The following is a 6,000-nucleotide window of genomic DNA, read 5'->3' on the forward strand; positions in this document are numbered from 1 at the left end:
AAGAGAAATGAAATACTGCCTTACGTATGTATGCTCCAATGGAACATGTGCAAGGAAAACATTTCAAAGATTTTTAGTTGGTATGGTAAGGCACCTTTTTTTTTTTTATGTGCACTGTGTTTATGTATGTGTTTATGGCTTTATCATAAATAATGATACAAGGTTTTTTATGAAGAGTAACTACGTTTTTTCCTTTATCTATTAGATGGAAGCAGTACGAAGAATGTTGAAGACTGGTTTTTAGATCAGACTTAGGTTCTACTTTTCTGAAATAAAAGATTGTGGGTTTGACTTTTAGAAATTCAATCTGAGTGCACTTTATTTAGCTTTGAACAGCATTATTAATTTTTCCAGGAAGACCTTTTTGTCAAGAAATTTTTTTTTCAGTAAGAACCAAAATACCAAGGAGCTATAGTACCAATGCATAATTTCTTATAGATTTCACCTTGATTATGGTCTCAAGGAGAAGAGATAGTGGCCTATCGACCTCATACTAGGTGTTTTGTGTTCTGAAAAGTTTATTGCTATATTGGGTAGATAAATGCTAATTGTTAACTGTGATCCTGACATGACAAATTAGGAATTTTCTGCCGTGTTGCTTAAGAAGGTACTTTGTGGGTCTGGCTATGATAGTGGTACATGGAGGTTTGAAGAATGTTTTATTCTATATAGCATCAGAACAGACTTTATCTGCATATCAAATGTGCCAAATTTACAGGCCACTATATAAGAATCATAGAATAGAATTGTTTAGGTTGGAAAAGACCTTTAAGATCACCATGTCCAACAGATTAGGAGCATAGTTTGCCAAGTAGAACATAAAACTTTACTACCCAATTTAGGTAGATGTTTGCATGGAACATGGCTTCTAAAAGTACTCTGATTCTTTCATCTCAAAATTTATCATATTACATGAAGATTCTGCTGGTTGTTATTATAGGACAGTATTATGCAGTTAATGAATATGGGAGCAAAGTATACTGTTGTACTGACTTACTACTTCTGTATTTCTGAAAATTATTTGACTTTTTTTTTTTCTATGTTAGTAGTTTTATAAATGGAGTTAAATAAAAGTTCTCCTTTGCCCTGTGAAAGCTAGTATTTGAGGAAATAGAAAATACTGGAAATAACTTACAGAAGGGTAACATCTAAATGGAAATTGTATGTATTACTTAAAACATAAATGAAAAATATGCATTCCAAAAAGCAAGGTAAGCCTTTATGGAATTAAGTTCTAGCTATTAGACACTAACTTTTTCTTGAGCAAATAATAATTATGCTGCATCACAGTACTGCTGCTGGAGAAATGAGTAGGCAGTTGCTTTTATTATTCTTGCAGAATACTATATTATATCACTTCCTGAATCTTTCTTATTATATTATTATATAATTTCCTGAATGTGTAATTGGCTTTGTCACTTTCTTCATGCTAAAAAATTAGGCCTTATTACTGACCCATGAATCACTCAGTCTGTTCCTTGTTTCATCCTGTAGAACAGAAAGAAGATAAAAGAAGATAGAGCTGACAGAAGAATAGTATGGTGTCTGAATGTTCTTCCTAATGGCCTAGATAAGATATAAATTTTGGTAAAATAATATCTTTTAAAATGGCGGGCCAATTTTCTTTTCCATAAATGAGAAACAAAGGAGTTAAGGTATTCTGTGAAGAGTGTTTCTGGAAGGAAAATATTTCCATTGGTTTTTATATCTAAAAAGCATTTGGAAATAACACAGGCTGAACAATTAAGAGGCAGGTGCATGCTTGTGTCAGTGACTTGCTCCCTCTCTGTCCCTCAGGAAATTTTACATCCTTTGGTAACCAGTCAGCAAGAGTTTTTTTCCATGCTTAACAGAGAATGTAACTCCTTAACAGTTCCTGCAAATGTAATTATGAAGGGAGAATATTAATTTCAATGTTGCTCCCCTTGACTCTGATAGAAACCTTTGTATAGGTGATGGGTAGTACATGCATAAGGAATCTGATGGATGAAACATACTGCATGAGATGCATGGATGGTCTATATATATATGTAGCTACTGTAATGTATCCAGGCTTGTTAAATTTACTGCTTATGCACAGGGAGTTTGTGGCACTCAGCTGTGTGTGGAAACGTGTGGGATTCTCATCAAAACTGCATCCACAGTGCTGCTGTTGCAGAAATCTCATAGTCTTCAAATTTCTCCTGGACAAGAATTTGAGACAGAAAAAGTGTTTGTGCATAGGCAAACTGGCTGTATGGTATCCCCACTGCAATCATAGCAGCATAATGGTTAAATCCAGAATTGCATTGTTCAGTTGAGTCAAACTGTTCATATTTTAGATGAAAAACTGCAACAAGTCTGTCTGTTGGCAGCATGTTCTGTTGAGCTAATCTTTTGTTGGCTAACACAGGCTTTGAGAAACATCCCAATTTGTATCAAAATGTTGATTAGTTTTGGAAGTCTCTAAAATATTGCTTTTGCCTTTCTGTTTATCTTATAGTTAACACTGTCTTTCATCTCAGGTGATTCATTGAGTATGCAGGGTAAACCTTATACTTATCTTAGCAGATAATTTTAGACAGTGGTATGTGATACGTGGCATTTGGAATTACAGTCAGATTTTCATTTACTCCAGGGCTTTTCCATATGTTTCCTATTAGCAGCTTTGTTCTCAAACCTCTAGTCTCCCCAGAAAGGAGGAAAAAAACCCCCACAAACCCAAGAAACAATCTTAAATTCTAAACATAGAGAAGGACAAGAAAAATAGGCTTTGGAACATAATTTCATTATTTTTGGTTTACCATTGCTTTTATTGCCATGCTGGTATTAAATTCTGATCAAAATAAAATAGAAATATTAAAATTTCTTTTGTCTGTTGTCATGTACCTTTATTTTTCTGGATAAGTGGTACAATATTTTAACAGGGAATCTGCTCTTAAGACTGTTAAATAGTGGGTGGTGATATTTGGTGGTTTTCTTAGTATTTCTGTTTGAATTTTCTTCATATGAACTTAATTGCAAAAAAAAAAAATAAAGCTTGTATTACTGATTTTTTGTTCATGCTAAACTGTCATTAAAAACCAAACACTTGTGAATTAGATTTTTTTTTGAAATCAGGGCAACATGGGAAAATGTGCAAAAACTTTGAGTAATGGAGAGAACAGATTGGCATAGTTCAAATTTGGAAAGTTGAGACCTCTTGGTTTTGTTCAGCTGTACAGGGCAGTCTTCTCTGATGTATTTGAAGTTTCTTCAACAGATTCCAGTGAATGCAACTACGTGTAGAATTACTAGTAGTAAATATCAAAATATTAGCTAGAAACTTAATCTCTGAAAGATTTAATGCTCCAGAATTAACTTAAACTTGAAAAGAAACTTACTAATCTTATTAAGTGGCCTGCTATGGTTGAGAGAATATGGTACACAGTTTAATGTTGGTCATTGCTGTCTTTGAGAGATAGCAGAAATTGCTTCTTAGGACATAGGTAACTGCTTTTTGAAATGTTGTTAAGTTACATCAAAATTTCCTAACAGCGAGGTTGTATCAGATTTCCTATGCATAACCTGTTTTAGGTAGCTGAAATATTTTACCACTTTAGCAAACCAATACAAATGGTTAAAAACTTGCATATCTTAATTTATATGCGTTTTTCTACTGGTCTGGTCTCAGGCATTTCCCTCGCTTTTGGGAAATGCTGGTACAGTAATTCCTGAGGGGATATTTGCTGATGGGGAACTTTTTAGAAGTTTCCACTATGTTTAGAGTAGCCAAACTTTCACTTCTTGATTTCTTCAGGAAAGGAAGCTTTTGTCTTTTGTCAGTTATTTCACTCAGTATCTGTTGATCCTCATTGCCAATTATAACCAAATTTGATAGAGGCAAATATATATGTACTTGTTACCAACTTGTGAAAAACAGCAGCTGGGCAGAGGAAAGTGCTCCAAAGAGGTACTTCAACTGAGGAAGACAGTTACAAATTCTCCTTCTCAGAGTAAGCAGCCGGATGGCAAGATAAAACAGAGATGTCGTCTAACCCCTTGGCATACCCGTAGTTCTGTCGCTTGGCAGCTAAATGGGTGGTAGCTGTGGAAGGCAGCTGTAGGAGGATATGCTGAGGTGTTGGTGTGGGGTAGAGACAAGCTGGAAGAACCTGAGCATTGTAAGACTCAAACCCATAGGAATCCAGGCTTCTGTAGCTTCCTTGTTCATGGAATAACTAACAGCAATGCTGGGAATGAAGGGATTGTCCTTATCCTTCTAAAGCAGTGCAGGATACTGTTAGCCTTCTTGCCGCAAGGGCACGTTGCTAGCTCACACTCAACTTGTTGTTCACCAGGATCCCCAGGTCCTTTCGGGTAAAGCTGCTTTCTGGGTTGCCCAGAATTTACCAATGCATGGGGTTATTCCTCCCTAGCTACAAGGCTTTCGACTTCCCTTTGAACTGTATGATTTCCTGTTGGCCAATTTCTCCAGCCTGTCAAGGTCCCTCAATGGCAGCATAACCCTCTGGCATATCAGTTGCTCCTTCCACTTTTGTGCCATCAGTGAAATTGCTGAGGGTAATCTGCTGTATCATCCAGATCATTAATGGAGATTGGAGCTAGTATTGACCCCTGGGGTACGCTGCTGGTTACTGGCCTCCAACCAGAATTCACTATAGGTTGCCACCTTCTGATCCCTGCCGTTCAGCCAGTTTTCAATCCACCTCACTGTCTGCTCATCCAGCCCATACTTCATTGTGCTTTTATGATTTTACAACTTTTTTTTTTTTTTTTTAAATAGGGACATATAGTGATATCCAAATAGCCATGCTCTTTCTCTGTCCATCTGTCCTTTTCTGGTTCCTGACACTTCTGAGCATAGTGGACACTGTTAGCCAGTTTGCCATATACACTGAATTCCTGCAGGTTTTGTGTCAATTGGCAGCTGGGCAGAGGAGGAGGACACTATTGATACAGGGAAAAGAAAGAAAAATCAACACCACTTCACCTTTAACTTGTTCAGCAGCAAGAGAAAGCACCTAGGTGATCTGTGAGTTTCATACACTAGTCTGCAGACAACCAAGTAGTTGATTCTGAACCCATACTTCTAACCTATGGATATATTGCTGTGAAAGAAATCTAGGAAACGAAGAAGATACTGCATTGGGACTAATATCATTAAGGATATGAGGTGAAATGGGATTTTGTAATCGAAGATTGAGGGTTGCATGGCGTAGGTATCTTTACAAAACTGTTCTTTATTAGGTGTCTTGCAGAACAAACATATCTCAAACTGAAGTGGTTTGATGCTTCAAAATTTTGTTTTTATTTGTTTGGCTTTTCAATATGGATAGGAAAGACATCCCAGTTTATTGAATGTACATTTTGATTTACATGGTATGCACTTGTCATAGCTGATGGTGGAAGATTTGATAGTGTCTTATATTCTTTCAGTATCTCAAGTTTGTTGTTATTTGTCTACTAATGTTGTGTAACTTCTGTATTTTTTGTATTGCTGTGTTCTAAAGTACTGCATTAAATAGGGTGATATTGGGGAAAGATGCAGGGAGAAGACTTGGAGAGATGAGGTTATTTCATTCTTTGGCAAGTTAATGGTATAGAGCAGGACATAGAACTAAGTCTTCAGAAGTATTCAAATAGTACTTTAGTTCTCAAATAGGCTACTCTGCTTAATCAGTGTTTGTGAAGTTTACCGAGCTATTACTGTGCAATAACAGTATTTGTAATATATTCTTTAGAATTACTTTTTCTTCTACTGGTAACAATAGGCTGCCATCCTCTGGTGAAATTTGTTAATTGTCGTCTTGTAGGGACCTGACAGATTTTTTGGAAGAGAGAAGGCTATTAAAGTTTGGAAAGCTTAGATGCGATAAATGTTAATTTCCTTATTAGAGGAATGTAGTTACTTGTACAAGGAATAAGTAGCATAAGACTTAGAAGGATTTCTATCAAATCTCTTTCTCCCTCTTTCCTTTTTCCATAACATCTGTGGAGAATGTAAAGGTGGATTGATTT

This window comes from Egretta garzetta, unplaced genomic scaffold (assembly GCF_000687185.1).
Source record: "Egretta garzetta isolate BGI_Z169 unplaced genomic scaffold, ASM68718v1 scaffold553, whole genome shotgun sequence".
NCBI lineage: Eukaryota > Metazoa > Chordata > Aves > Pelecaniformes > Ardeidae > Egretta > Egretta garzetta.